The following is a 16,789-nucleotide window of genomic DNA, read 5'->3' on the forward strand; positions in this document are numbered from 1 at the left end:
TAGGCATGGAAAGCCAAGACACCATGGGAAAAAAAAAAAAAAGGAGAAGACCTAAATGAAAGATCTCTGCAAGTGAGATCCCAGTGGAAAGAATGGGGCCATCAAACATGGAGGTATCTTTCTCTGAAGGGAGGAGAGAACTTCCACTTTGACTATGACCCTATCGGAATAAGATCAAAGTCAGCAAACTCTAAAAGCGTCCATAGCCTTGGCAACTCATGACTAGAGCCTAGGGAGATTACTGATGCCATGAACAAGAGTGTCAAATTGTTAAGTCAGCAACAGGAGTCACTGTGTACTTACATTCCATGTGGGATCTGTCCTTAATGTATTGTCTAATGTGAAGTGATGCTATAACTAGTACTGAAACAGTATTTTTACACTTTGTGTTTCTGTGTGGATGCAAACTGATGAAGTCTTTACTAAGTACATACAGAATCCATCTTCTGTATATAAAGATAATTGGAAATGAAAAAAAAAACTGGTGTTAAATTGGAAATGCCATAGAAAATTAATTTTTAAAAAATATCATGTAGGATCTCTGTCTTTAATGTGCTGTACACTGTTATTTAATGCTATAACTAGTACTCCAACAGTATTTTTTCACTTTGCGTTACTATGTGGGGGCAAACTGTTGAAATTGTTACCTAATATATACTAAACTGATCTTCTGTATATAAAGAGAATTGAAAATGAATCTTGATGTGAATGGAAGGGGAGAGGGAGTAGGAAAGGGGAGGGTTGCAGGTGGGAAGGAAATTATGGGAGGGGGGAAGCCATTGTAACCCATAAGCTGTACATTGGAAATTTATATTCATTAAATAAAAGTTTAAAAAAATTAAAAAATAGGAAAGTTTATATCAATAGGTACCTTCATCAAGAAAATGGAAAGGCACCAAATAGATGAGCTTTCAGTTCATCTCAAGGATCTAGAAAATCTGCAGCAAACCAGACCCAAATCTAGTAGGAGAAGAGAAATAATTAAAATCAGAGAAGAAATCAACAGGATTGAATCAAAAAAAAATTACAAAAAAATCAGCCAAACGAGGAGCTGGTTTTTTGAAAAAATAAACAAAATTGACACCCCATTGGCCCAACTAGTTAAAAAAAGAAGAGAAAAGACCCAAATCAATAAAATCAGAGATGAAAAAGGAAACATAACAACAGACACCACAGAAATAAAAAGAATCATCAGAAATTACTACAAGAACTTGTATGCCAACAAACACGGAAATCTATCAGAAATTGATAGATTCCTGGACACATGCAACCTACCTAAATTGAACCAGGAAGACATAGAAAACCTAAACCGACCCATAACTGAGACAGAAATTGAAACAGTAATAAAGGCCCTCCCAACAAAGAAAAGCCCAGGACCAGATGGATTCACTGCTGAATTCTACGAGACATTTAAAGAAGAATTAACTCCAATTCTCCTCAAACTATTCAGAGCAATTGAAAAAGAGGGAATCCTCCCAAATTCTTTCTATGAAGCCAACATCACCTTAATTCCTAAGCCAGAGAAAGATGCAGCAATGAAAGAGAATTACAGACCAATATCCCTGATGAACATAGATGCAAAAATACTCAATAAAATTCTGGCCAATAGAATACAACAACACATCAGAAAGATCATCCACCCAGACCAAGTGTGATTTATCCCTGGTATGCAGGGATGGTTCAACATTCGCAAAACAATCAACGTGATACACCACATTAACAGACATTAACAGAAGAAAAACCATATGATTCTCTCAATAGATGCAGAGAAAGCATTTGATAAAACAACACCCTTTCATGATGAAAACCCTAAGCAAACTAGGAATAGAAGGAACATTCCTCAATACAATCAAAGCAATTTATGAAAAACCCACGGCCAGTATCCTATTGAATGGGGAAAAGTTGGAAGCACTTCCACTGAGATCTGGTACCAGACAGGGTTGCCCACTCTCACCACTGCTCTTCAATATAGTTCTAGAAGTCTTAGCCAGAGCTATTAGGCAAGAAAAAGAAATTAAAGGGATACAAATTGGGAAGGAGGAATTCAAACTATCCCTCTTTGCAGATGATATGATTCTTTATTTAGGGGACCCAAAGAACTCTACTAAGAGACTATTGGAACTCATAGAAGAGTTTGGCAAAGTAGCAGGATATAAAATCAATGCACAAAAATCAACAGCCTTTGTATACACAGGCAATGCCACGGCGGAGGAAGAACTTCCAAGATCAATCCCATTCACAATAGCTACAAAAACAATCAAATACCGTGGAATAAACTTAACCAAGGACATTAAAGATCTCTACGATGAAAATTATAAAATCTTAAAGAAAGAAATAGAAGAGGATAACAAAAAATGGAAAAATCTTCCATGCTCATGGATTGGAAGAATCAATATCATCAAAATGTCCATTCTCCCAAAAAGAATATACAGATTCAATGCAATACCAATCAAAATACCAGACATTCTTCTCAGATATGGAAAAAATGATCCTGAAATTCATATGGAGTCATAGGAGACCTCGAAGAGCCAAAGCAATCTTGTACAGCAAAAACAAAGCCGGAGACATCACAATACCAGATTTCAGGACATACTACAGGGCAGTTGTTATCAAAACAGCATGGTACTGGTACAGAAATAGATGGATAGACCACTGGAACAGAATAGAAACACCAGAAATCAGTCCAAACATCTACAGCCAACTTATATTTGATCAAAAATCAAAACCACAATGAGGTTTCTCCTTACTCCAGTTAGAATGGCTCTTATACAGAAGTCAAGAAACAGCAAATGCTGATATGGATCTGGGGAAAAAAGTACCCTAATCTAGTGAAATAAGTCAGTCCCAAAAGGACAGTTACCATATGTTTTCACTGATATGCAGTAATTAATAGAGTACCTAAAATGTAATGTTTTGCAATCAAATTGACATTTGAGATTTGAGGATCATTTATCTGTACTCTACTGTTGAAGAACAGTGTTTTTTTTTTTTTCTTTCATACTATCTATTGAATTCTGTACTTACTATAGGGTTAATTTTGTGAGTATAAAGTAAATTGAAAATTGATATTTATAAAACTTAGGAGTGAGAATAAGAGAGGGAGGAAAAAGAAGGGTAGTAGCATAGGTGGAATGGAGGATATGGTGGTAAGTATCACCATGTTCCTAAATCTGTGTATATAAAATACGTGAAATTTGTATACCTTAAATAAAATTTTAAAATGAAAGAAAATCTGCCTGAGCTACAGTTTTCTAATTTTTAAAAATTATTTATTTGTATTTGAAAGGTAGAGACAGACTGACAGAGACCTACAGACAAACAGATTTACCATTTGCTGGTTCATTCCTCAATGCCTGACACAGCTAGAGCTGCACCAGGCCGCCCTTCCCCATCCCCCCCCCCAAAAAAAAAAAAGTGACAGGAACACAATCCAGGTCCTGTGTGGTAACAGAAACCCAAATACTTGAGTCATCACCTTCTGCTTCTCAGGTTATACATTAGCAGGAATCTGTAATTTGGAGTGGAGCTGAGACTTTAACTCAGCCATCCCAATGTGGAATCCAGGCATCTTAACAGCTATATCAAATGTGTGCTCCATTTTTCAGTTATGCAACGAGAAAAACAATGCTTGTGAATCAAATAGATGAATCGATTTGCTTGCCAGATTCAGCTCTGTCTTGGTGCTTGTTCTAGCCCTTTTCATAACCCCAACATGTGATCGTCCTATAAAAGGGGTGAACCTCTCTCCCTATCTGTCTATAAGAGTCCTACTTATGCTTATTGTTCTACATATGCTTATGATTATTAATTGTTCCAACTTTTAATGTCAAAATGCATGGGGCTGGCGCTGTGGCTTAGTGGGTAAAGCTCCCGCCTGCAGTGCCAGTGTCCTGGTTCATGTCCCGGCTGCTCTACTTCCTATCCAGCTTTCTGCTATGGCCTGGGAAAACAGAAGATGGCCCAAGTCGTTGGGTCCCTGCACCCACATGGGAGACCCAAAAGAAGCTCTTAGGTAAGTGGCTTCGTATTGACACAGCTCCAGCTGTTGTGGCCAATTGGGGGGTGACCCAGCAGTTGGAAGAACTCTCTATCTCTTTATCTCTCTCTCTCTCTCTGCCTCTCCTTCTCTGTGTGTAACTCTGACTTTCAAATAAATAAAATAATTTTTAAAATGCTCCAACTTGGAATATAAACTAAGTAGTTGCCTCATCTATATAACCACATTATTCATCATGGTCCAACTGCACTGCCATGGGAAACTGACCCACAGATTGAACTAAGCCAATCAGATTCTTTATATGAATATACCTTTATCTAAAATACAGAACATATAAATTATCCACTCAGTGAAATTATGATAAAATTTAATGATTAAAACAGCAATATTTATTATGGTATAGTTTCTGTAAGTCAAAAATCCTGGGGTTATCCCTCTACTTTAGGGTTTTTCACTACAGTCCAGTCGTTCAACATTGATAGTAGTCAACATGAGAAGCATACTCACGTGGTTGTGGGAGGGATTTGGTTCTTCATAGGTTGATAGACTAAATGCGTAAGTCTCTTGCTGGATTTTGGTGGGTGGCTGACCTTGGTTTCTTACCACATGGGCCTCTTCCTTGGAAAGCTCACAAAGTGCCAGCTTGCCCTCATCAGAGTGAATAAGTCAGAAGAAAAAGAATATGAACAAATGAATGAATGAGTGAGACCAAAGCCACATCTTTTTTTTCTTAATCTGTCTTGAAAGTAGCATCCTATGGGCTGGTGCCTGGGAGGGCAGTGGAGGATCGCCCAAGTGCTTGGGTCCCTGCACCCGCATGGGAGACAGGGAGGAAGTACCGGACTCCTGGCTTCCAATCAGCACAGCACCGGCCGTAGCAGCCATTAGGGGAGTGAACCAACGGAATGAAGACCTTTCTCTCCGTCTCTTTCTCACTGTCTATAACTCTCTGTCTGTCTCTCTCTTTCACTGTCTAAATCTGCCTGTCAAAAAGTTAAAAAAAAAAATCTTATAAAAAAAAAGAAAGTAGCATCCCATAGCTTTTGCCTTATATTCTGTGTGCTTACAAATTACTAGGACCAGTTCAAATTCAAGAGGAAGGGAATCATGAACACCAGGAGACACAAATCACTAGAAACTTTTTCAGAGGCTAGCTACCACACAGAAAGACTATAATTAAATAGTGGAGTTGAAAATTCTAATCACGTTAGAAGTATATATGACAGGGGCTGGCACTGTGGCACAGGAGGTTAATGCCCTGGCCTGAAGTGCTGGCATCCCATGTGGGTGCCGGTTCGAGGCCCAGCTGCTACACTTTCAGTCCAGCTCTCTGCTGTGGCCTGGGAGGGCATTGGAGGATGGTCCAAGTCCTTGGACCCCTGAGCCCATGTGGGAGACCTGGAAGAAGCTCCTGGACCCTGGCTTCTGATCGGCTCAGCTCTGGCTGTTGCAGCTGATTAGGGGGTAAACCAATGAAGATGGAAGACTTCTCTCTCTCTCTGCCTCTCTTCTCTCTGTGTAACTATGGCTTCGAAATAAATAAATAAATAAATAAAAAGAATAGAACCGCAACCCTTAAAAAAAGTATATATGACAATGTGGCATAAGTGTGTGTGTAATTAATTCATAAAATGTATATGTGTGTACATAAATAGTATGTATGCATGTATATACCATACATGTATATATTGATATATTTTATAGAGAAATTTAACAATTTCCTTTCTTAGGTAACAGCATTGGTCTTTAACCAAAGGTGGATATCAGAATAAACTGGGAATTATCTCAATATACCCACATATTCAGTAGGCCTAAACAAATACAATTTGGAAATTATTTATGATAGGTATATGATATTCCAAGGAATTGCACCAAAATTCCATCTTGGTTAAAAATAAAATTAATTGACAAAGATTTTTTCTTTCACTTTCCCATCCTATTTGTAACACAATCTTTAGTTTATTTGGCTGAATTAAATAACATGTGTCATTTAATTTTTATTTCATGCTTATTCATATCATAGATCTTCATTTAAAGAATTTTGCTATTTTGAAGTGTCTTTGATTGTTTATGGCTTTACCCATTTTTCCTGAGCCATTCCGTATATAAGAGTGTGCAATCTGAGCACTATAGCAATTGTATCTCACATCAAGTTGAATAACTGTAATGGTAGGTGACAAAGTCTTCAATAGTTTTGCCAAATAGAGTGCTTTTAAGTAGAAGACAGATGTAAACCTGGTGCTATATTTCTCTTTCTGTTCACATTTTCAAGAATAGTGTGTGGCTCTGTTTATCTTTCCAGAGATGTCTGAGACCTCTGTGCACTGCTGCATTATTGTTACTGCTTCACTAACAGAAGCTGACAGGTCTCTCAGCATTGCTTCTATTAACATGCACTCCAAAATGCACAGGTTATTTTTGTTCTGATAGAAACTACATCACACTTGATTGGAGCTGCACTCCCTATAGAATGATGAAGCACAACTCCAGAGCCCCAGACTGCTTCTATTGTTCTCTTGGGTTGTAATTAATCACTATCTAGTTTATTAATTTATTTTAGGCGAGATTAAGTAACATGGCATATTAAAGCAGACACAAAAAACTTCTTTTAAAAATTTGGATTTTAAACTATATTTAGTAAATAAACAAGAAACAGATAGAACAGCTGATTTTTGTAAACATTAGGAACCACTTTTCATAGTAGAGAAAAATGGACTGTAGCGATAATCCAACCTGAGTCTGAATCTTGGTTCTGTCATTTTCACTCTCACCTTAGAGTAACAATATTTGTTCAGTTCCTTTAAATATAATGTAAGATTTTGGCATTAACTACTCACGATGGTTGAAATAAGTGATCACATATCATGAACTCTTATTACAATTTGTATTTAATAATTACAAATACATCTACTAAATAAATGGCTCTGCTTGAGAAATCATTCATCCTTCAGTCAATCATACTACACATATTATGAAAACCAAGAATGCAAAACATGGCGTGAGGTACTATAAAATCTTTTGGAAGGATGACAAAAAAGATCTTTTGGTACTCCTTAAGTATGCTTCTTTATGAAAACTTGAATAAATGATGGAAATTATTAAGGGTATAGGATATCTTGTTGCTGTCCTCAATGAGATTAAAGGTATAAAATGAGTCATCCTTTCCAAGCCTGACCTTCAGTTTGTCATTCATCAATTTTTCTTTCCCTTTTTGTTTTTGCTGGTAATTTAGTGGAGTGATAGGCTTCTGAAGGGCAGTGAAAGATGGAGAGGGAGAAAGAGAGGGGGAGTAAGAGAGATAGGGTAAGGGGGAGGAAGAGATGAGAGAAAGGAGAGGGGGAGGGGGAGAAAAGAAAAGCCAAAAATAAATAAAATAAGATTTGATTTGACCTGACCTAAGAGCAAGTTATATATAATTCTCCTTGATGAATTAATTTTGTTGTTGTTTTGATTTAAACCAAGTGATTAATACAAGGTGACTTTAATACATCTAGAAAAAATATTCTTAACATTGGTATTTCTCCTATGAACTCATTATTGCCTTCTTTCTTAATTATAAAAGAAATGCATGAATCCCCTCTATTTCATGTATTCAGATAATGCGCACATGCCAAAACACAAAACCTGTGACCTCCATCTACCTCCAATTCTTTCCCATTATTAACATTTCTTTCCCCATGTTCTAGTGGAAATGTGAAACAAAACATCCACATCACATAAACACATATTTTCAAAAAATGAACATTTTGTCTTTTGTATTATTCTGGATCTTGATTTTTTACAATTTGCTCATCTTCCTAAACTTTGTGGGCACACATTACAATACACTAGATTATAATCATCTGGCAATTTTTACAGCTTCAGGGAAAAGAACTGGACAACCAAAGGAATAAGAGTCCTAGTTTCACCTCTAATTTTTCTTTCCTCTGTTCTATGATGCAAATGTTCTCTAACTTCACTCCAATTTATTTCTGTGTTGGTTTTTTCTGCTTTCCTATCTTCTTATTTTCTGTTTTTATATAATCTATTGCCCTGACACCTCAGATAGATTGGGAATTTTCTTCTGTTCTTGCAAAAGAAACAGTTTCCCCAGTGCTGCTTTGCGAAATAAATGGGGACCATGATTCTGGGGAGACAGGTACTGGAGTGGCTCCTTGGGTGTGTCTAATATGGACCTTCCCTCAAGCATAAATATTGCATAGGAGGATATGAGAAGGTTCAGAGAAGTCCTGACTTGTGTATACATGCTTTATATTAATTCTATTCTGAAATTTCAATTAATGTGAATATGGATGTGATTTTTTTAAATTAATCAAAGAAATACCTAAGACACTGAGAAATATTGTTTCAGAGAACTAAGCAAACATGAATATTGTCAGTGAATGAAAGTTTGTTGGGCTTTGGACCTTGCAAGGAGTGCTACGTCAATACCCTTTGATTGATTTGATTTACCAACATTCTATTAGCTGCTCTAGTTGTGAGAAAAAGAGTGGACTTTAATTATGACACTTAATGTCCACTGCTAAGAAAATTCTTATTCTGTTTGTTAGATTATTCTGGTATTGAATGTAAACGCTTTCTAGATAGAGTTAATACAGAGAAACAGCTCAGTGCCTGAATAATTACACCTTTCAAGTCAAGTAGCCTTGGGTTTAAATCCTAGCTCATCCTCTCCCAGAAAGATAACATTATCTGTATTAACAAACACCTGCAACCTCTGTTTTTTCATCTGTGAAAAGGGGATAATGATAATACCTTCTTATATGTCACATAGTAGCATTTCACTAGACATGTCATCCAGGTTTCTTAGCATAACGCCTGGAATAAAAAGAATATGGAATAAATAATGTTATTATTTTTTCGAATTTTCTTTTTATTTTAGTTTCTTTTTGAAATAAGGTCATTTGTTTATATATTTTATTTTTAAAATTTTATTGCTTAGTGATATTGCCAAAATGTCACTTGTTTACTATGATTATTTCTTATTCTCCTTTTAGTACTATATCCAGAGTTTTTTGAAACTTCCTTTTTATTTATTTCTGTGTTTTGTTTCTGTAGGCCAACTTTCCTAGGTACAATGTGATGGCCATTCTGTTATACTATTCAAATACTGATATATTGCTTTCTTTCTTTAAACAAAAAGGAAGGAGGGAGAAAATACCCATAGCAGTGACAAAGTCTAATCCCTAAGAAAAATGAGTGGATGGAAATAAATACAAACAAAAGGAAGAAATGCATATAGTATTGCACAGGAATATCTGCAATACTATAACATTCTTCTCTAAAGAAACAGGAGGCAGCAAGTCAGCCTTAAAGCTTTACAGTCTCAGATCTGACATAGGATGGTAGCATTGAGAAGCTCGTAGGGAGAATTACTTCCTCGGTTGCCTTTCAGGATGCCTGAAAGGTCATCATTGGACTTTTCATATTTGTATTCACTAAAATGCAGCAATTGTGAAAGGGGACATATCATAAGTGACTACCAGTCTACGTTGAAAAGAAAATGATTAAACTGGTTAAGAGCAAGACACTGGGTAACACAAATCAACTAGGTGTCTAAGAAAAAGAGAATTTCTGAAGTAGCAAGTTATGCATGCATCTGAGAAGTGGAACTAAAAAGTTAGGTGAGGAAAATGATTATATCTAATACTAGAGTGAAAGCAGCCCAAACAAGTAGAATTGTTTTCTCTCTTTCATTTAAGAAAATGACCTACAAGCCACTGTTATACCTGAGCCCTCTAGAACAGAATTGTGAGGGCATTCATCTTCAATGATAAAAGAAAAAAAAAAAAACTCTTAGAGACTCAAGGGTTGGGTAACCTTGCAAGTACTGCCACAGCTACAAGCTGCATGATTTATGGCAACGTTAGGAATCTGGGCCTTTTCCTTCCTGAAGTACAGTACCACGCTATAAAAGGGCATTCTGAATCACAAGGCATAAAACAGCATGTCGGAGGAGGGTTAGTCCATGCCAGAAGTAATGGTGATAAATCAGGAACAGTGAATGTGGCTATATGGTTTTATTTTGTTAAATAAAGTCTTTGCTACACTTTTTATTACACGCTGTTGGAAACTGAAGTCGTGACAGTTATGCACAACTGTAGGGAGTGCCCTTTTTAATAAATATTCTCTCAGAAACAATACACCATGTCATACTCCAATATTAAGATAACTAGTATGTATTTTGAAGTATATGTATATATATATGTATATATATATATATATATATATATATACAGAGAGAGAGAGAGAGAGAGAGAGAGAGAGAGAGAGGGAATTCATTCCTTTGAGAAGTTAATTGGAGTTCTTATATTTAAAGTGAGCTAAAGTTTATCTGTAAAGTATACAGATTTAGATAAGCCCTATTTTAACTATTAATGCTTAATGGGCTGTGTGTGCATGTATTAATTTTTAAATCCTCTCCAAAAAACTCAAGTTAAGTACAGGAAGTTCAGAGCACAGTGAATCAATTAATATATGAATGCTACTATTTTCTTCAAAGAACATTCTGTTATATCCTGATTAAAATTGAATCAACCTTAAAATTGTTTTTGTATTATTTCTTGGATTTCAGGGCAGTTCAATAGACTTACTCACATGAATAGTTACTTAGAAATGTTTGCAAAAATTTAAAACTTAAATAATCAAAATGTACAGATAGCTATCTGCATCGTCATTTGTTTCACCCAAGATAGACTGTAGCATGCCAGGAGTATGAAGTTCACCATTTTGAGTACTTTTAAATGACCCAAAGTCCATAACAGAAGCAAAGTAACTTGCAGTTTGTGTGGAACAAGTTTACTGTGTCTTAGTTTTCAGTGACCTAAGTCAAATGTTACTGTCGCTTCTTGTGCTATCAATGTTAACTCACATATTTGATGCTCATGTGTGGAAAATTATCTTCTTCCACCATATAAATCATTAAACTAGTGGAATCCACTATACTATAATATATATATATATATATATATATATATATATATAGAGAGAGAGAGAGAGAGAGAGAGAATAAAAAACAGAGCAGAAAGAGGGTTATTTAATTCTTAGTATTAAATCAGAAGTGTCAGATAAATGAACAATTTGAGTTTCGAATGACATCATATTTGTTATGTTTATTACTTTACTACATACTCTGTACAAATAACAAGGAAAACAGTTACATGCAAAACTCATTCAGTGTTACAATTTGTGCATGAATGTCTATCTCTTAATTCAGTTGTTCTCAATTCAGAGAGAAAACAAATCAAAATGGAAAAGATGATTATTTTATGGTGCAAGGATATACAAAGTTATCAATGATTCTCAATGAAAAAGTGATTCACATGAAAAGCTTTTAAAATAATCCCATGTTTGAAATTTTGAAGCATCAGGAAAGAATCTGGTTGATGTCTCTTTCACAAATATCAATGTGAAGATAGTTTTTTCTTTATTCTTAAAGAAAGAAAGTAGCATGAATAACAAACAGAATACATCCTGAAGAATCAGATAAATCCAAATTCCAGTCCAAGTATCACTTTTATTAGGCATGGGACCTTTGCAACTATTTAATTTCTTGAAGTACTAATTTGCCAATCTGCAAATAGAACTTAAGGTGGTTGTGAGTATTAAATGAGGTAGTGCTTGCAATGTGTCTGAATAAGCAGCCCTACAATGTGTATTTTTTAACAAAAGCAATTTACATCTGATTTAAGTTATTAAGCTACTAGAAATAATGACTTGCTATTACTACCCTTCAACAGACATTTTCAGCACATCCAAATTAGAGGTACAGTTCACAGCCATGAGTCAAGTGCGCAGTCTTATCTTCAAAAGTATCAGATTCTCTACTACTAATGGATAGCACTTTTAAGTAACAAATAACCAATCAGGTAAATCAGTGTTTACATTAATTAAAAGGAAAAAAGGATGTAAGTTAATTCACAAACAAAGCATGTATTTTATTTCAAATTCTAAAGTATTATTCACTCACTGAAATATGATAGTACCTAATCAGAATGTTCATCAAAATGCATAAAAATGAATTTTGTGTATACTTCATATATATATATATATATATGTATATATATATATATAAAATGGAAATCTCATGAATATTCAAATAAACTTATAAAATGAAAATATTATTTTATCTATCAGTACATTTTAAAATAGATTGCAGTAATTATTTAGGAACTGGAAGTTAGGGAATTAATTAGAACAGAAGATAAGAGGAAGTTCAATTAATCAATCCGTTTTTTATTATTCTGCTTTCACTTTTGATATTATCTAACATTTGATCTTCAATCATTAAATAAAGCATATTCTGGCCGGCGCCGTGGCTCAACAGGCTAATCCTCCGCCTTGCGGCGCTGGCACACCGGGTTCTGGTCCCGGTCCAGGCGCCGGATTCTGTCCCGGTTGCCCCTCTTCCAGGCCAGCTCTCTGCTATGGCCCGGGAGTGCAGTGGAGGATGGCCCAAGTGCTTGGGCCCTGCACCCGCATGGGAGACCAGGAGAAGCACCTGGCTCCTGCCTTTGGATCAACGCGGTGTGCCGGCTGCAGCACGCCGGCCGTGGCGGCCATTGGAGGGTGAACCAACGGCAAAGGAAGACCTTTCTCTGTCTCTCTCATTGTCCACTCTGCCTGTCAAAAATTAAAAAAAAACAAAACAAAACAAAACAAAAAAACATATTCTTTTCACTGAATAACGTATAACAGATATCTTATAATTATTATTTTTGTCTACAGCCTGTGCAAATAAATCTTAACTTCATGCCTTTCTTTTTCAAGATTTTTAAAACTATTTTTTTTAAAGCCATCATTATGGCTTACCTGGTAAAGCCACCTTCAATGCTGGCATGCCATATGGGCACTGGTTCCTGTCTCAGCTGCCCCACTTCTGATTCAGCTACCTGCTAATGGCCTGGGAAAAACAGTGGGAGATGGCCCAAGTATTTGTGCCTCTGCTACCCACGTGGGAGATCTAGGTGAAGCTCGTGGCTCCTGGCTTCTGGCTGGCCATTGCAGCTATCCAGAGAATGAACTGGCAGAAAGAAACTCTCTCTCCCTCTCTTCCTCTCTCTCTGTAACTCTGACTGTCAAACACGTAAATAGATCTTTAAAGAAAAAAAGATGACTATGTAACAAAACCTCCTGGTACCGTGTTATAATTGAAACAATTTATCTCCTTGCTATTACTAAATATCTGCTTTTCTTTCAAGTCCACTTTCAAAAGTTGATATTTATCATCCTTAAGAAAAAGAACTAACAAAAACATACAGATCAAATTTGCAGGAACTCTCTAGGACATGGTTTATCAACATGAATCAATCAAGAAATCAATAGTAGGCAACAGAGAAGCAGTGAGGGCCTGGCAATTCACTAAACACTAGAATATGAAGCCATTAAAAGAATTAAGTCCAGAGATAATCTAAAAGTATGTATGGTACATCCTAATCAACATTCAGAATAACCTTGCAATGCTAAGTCAAAAGGAGCCCCTGAACTAAAAATATACCAACTAAATAAGATTTTGCTATATACCCTGTAATAATATTACATTCCCCTTTGCCAGTCTGACTGAAAACAAAGGTTGTTCAAATGAGCAAGTTTCAATGTCCTTTCTCTGACAATTCAAGGTGACATAAATTGTTGGACAAGCACAAAAGCATATTTGATCACATCACTAGACAGAGATGACTTTTAAAATGTTATAAGCAATTTGTTAGTTTTTTCAAAATAAAGCTCAAGATTTTGAAGTTAAAGTAATTATAATTTGATAACATGATCTACATCCTCAATACAAATTATTGATAATATTTAATTTTAATATATTTTATTACAGTTATAATTAAGACCTCTATTTAATAAAACAGATTTATAAGCTAATTAATGGCTTCTGTTTAAAATTAATTACTTTCTTGGTGACCTGTCTCCTTTCTAAAAGCTTCTGTGATGGTCCAGATACAAAACATCTAGAAACACAAAAGGCATTGGAAAACTAAAAATTTCAATTAAAAAAAAAAATGACTGGCTTAGGAAAACTACAAGAGTTAAACTCTTAGGAAGAGTGTAAAGAACTATTGGCAACAACTGGGGAAGGAGAGCCTTAATTCTTGTTATGAAAATGAGAAAACAATTTGAATAGATTAAATGGTTTTGCAAAAATAAAAAAAGGGAAAGTATTGTGTTGATATAAGTTTTATTAAACATGGTAGAAAGTTTTTTTTAAAAAAATGGGGCAATTCTTTGGGTGAGATCTAAAAGAAATGGAAAGAGAGAGGTCTAGATATGAGACAAATGAAGTCCAATCTTAATACAAGAATAATTAAAAGTTGACATATTTTTAGATCTAAAGTTTGACCATAGACAAGTGGCAAGCAAATTCTCACAGGGAACCCATCAAAAACCTAAAGAGAAAGTATTTTGTGTACTATTTAAAGCATTTAAACATTGTTGGTAAGGTTTTAATGTAAAAGGTATTTTTTAAATTATGTTAAGTTCTAAACTTTTTGTGTGTGTGTGTGTAATCAGACTTACACTTTATTCTGTCAAACATTAGGGGCAAGGGTCAGACAAAGGCCCTTCTAGTCTCCTCAGAATTACAAATTCCAGCTCCATATCTCTCTGTCTAATTTCAATTTCTTCCTCTTCTCCCCCTCTTCCTCCTCCTCTTTATTGTCTTCATCAGAGCTGAAGGTGTCCTCTTGCAGGCTGTAGTCATGGATGATCTACTAGATGAGTTCTTGAAGATGAGGTATCTGCCCTCCTCCAGCTTTCTGCAGATGTCCACAACACAGCACAGAATGTTCTCTATGCTCAGGTTGATCTGGTTGGAAAACTCATTAGGTTCGAACTACTGGCAGCTCAGTTTGACATGGTATGAGTAGTCTTTCATAAGTTACTGAGACAGGTAACCAAGCCCAAGGTATTTGGATCTAGCCAGAAATGCATAGCAGGTCCAAAAGGTCAACTTGTAACTTCTGTTCTTCAGTTGAGTGACATTGATAGCACCACACTGAATCCAGTGTCAATACAGTGCTTGAATCCCACTCATTGTTGAGAGTGATGGGGGAGGCTTCCCTGCTGGGCTGCAGTCATGAAGCCATCATTCTCACAATGGACCATAAGATCAATATTGTTTCCAAGTTTCACCTGCAGTAATGGTAAGCAACAGTGGCAATTTTGTCCGTGTCCATGTGGTCCTTCAAATATGGGATCAATTACTGCTAGAGAAGCTATGTTTGATGTAGGTTGCTTCCAAGTCCAGGTTGCAGGATGAATTGTGGGAATCATCTTCATCTTTATTGAGCTTCTTGACTGTCTCACTCACCATCAGGAGGTCAAACTCAGAGTTGCCCTTCTCGAAAAAGAATTTGGGCTTGATTCTCTGTAACACACGAGTAGGTACTCCAAGTGGGTACAGAACATCAGTGTGGCCAAAATAATGTCAATAGCAAATATGTCCCCCACCCCGAGTTTTTGCCAGCTTTCAGATGATGAGGTCAGCCATGGTGGTGATGGTGTGGAAGATGAAATGATTTTTCACTCCACATGGTAATGTGGTCAAATATTTTCTCATAGTATTCTAAGGCCGTACAACACTCAATACCTTATGACTCTGATACTTCCAAGCAGTGCATCTTCATTAACTTTTTTTAAAGATTTAATTATTTATTTGTGAGGCAGAGTTACAGACAGAGAGAGGAAGAGATAGACAGAGAGGTCTTCCATCTGCTCATTTACTTTCCAAATTGCTGCCATGGCTGGAGCTGGGTCAATCCAAAGCCAGTGGCCAGGAGTTTCTTCCAGGTCTCTCATGTGGGTGCACAGCCCCAAGCACTTGGGCCATCTTCCACTGCTCTACCAGGCCATCAGCAGAGAACTGAATAGGAAGTTGTGCAGCCAGGACATGAACCAGTGCCCATTTGGGGTTCTGGCGATGCAGACAGAGGCTTAACCTACTGAGCCACAATGCCAACCCCCTTCATTAACTTCTTAATCCATTCCCTTTCTTACCTTCTAGCGTGGGGATTGCAAGGAAAAGTGGCTACAGCCAAAACATGTTTTTTCTGCTTCTTCAGTGACCTACAAGATATCAAGTTTCCATTCCTTTATGCTCCCTTATCTGTGCCTCTCTGGCAATTGATGTGATGGCAACTGGGCATGCCTGATAGCTGATATATCTTCTACTAGCCAGTACACCCAGAAATTTATACAGTTCAGCTGTGTAACTCCTTGGCTGCCTGCCACTACTGTCAATACAAACATATAAGAAACTGAGGGCAGAGCTGAGTGCAGACCTCTCTGCTGTAGTTCCTCAGCTGCCACAAACAATGGGATCTCTTTTCTGTAACTTGTCCACTGCCACAGCAAGTGAATATGTTTCCTGTGTACTCTCACTTGCCATCATGAGAATGAAGAGCTACAGATCCCCAAAAGACTCTAAAGTCATTTTTTAGCCTGTCCGAGCCACCATGATTTGTTGAGGTGCTGGCTGGATAAAGCATGTTCTTTCTACCAATGGCCCCATGAGTGTTCCTCCAGCTCCTGGCCCCACACATCCCTCCAACAAAACCACAGAGCTTGGATCCAACATCCGGTCACTAAGAATTTTTGATGAAGAGTCTTGAGGTTTCTGTCAAGTTTTAAAAAAAGATTTATTTTATTTATTTGAAAGACAGAGTTACTGAGAGAAGCAGAGAGTGGGAGAGAGGTCTTCCATCTACTGGTTCACTCCCCAAATGGCCACAATGGCCAGAGCTGAGCCGATCCAAAGTCAGGAGCCAGAGCTTGTTCCAGGTCTCTCATGTA

At 36.7% G+C, this 16,789-nt stretch overlaps 1 pseudogene; it reads right to left on the reverse strand.

Annotated features, from left to right (window-relative positions):
- Window positions 1-14,577: 14,577 nt before the first annotated feature.
- Window positions 14,578-15,624, reverse strand: LOC133756645 (eukaryotic translation initiation factor 3 subunit D-like; annotated as a pseudogene).
- Window positions 15,625-16,789: the final 1,165 nt, after the last annotated feature.

This window comes from Lepus europaeus, chromosome 3 (assembly GCF_033115175.1).
Source record: "Lepus europaeus isolate LE1 chromosome 3, mLepTim1.pri, whole genome shotgun sequence".
NCBI classification, from domain to species: Eukaryota; Metazoa; Chordata; class Mammalia; order Lagomorpha; family Leporidae; genus Lepus; species Lepus europaeus.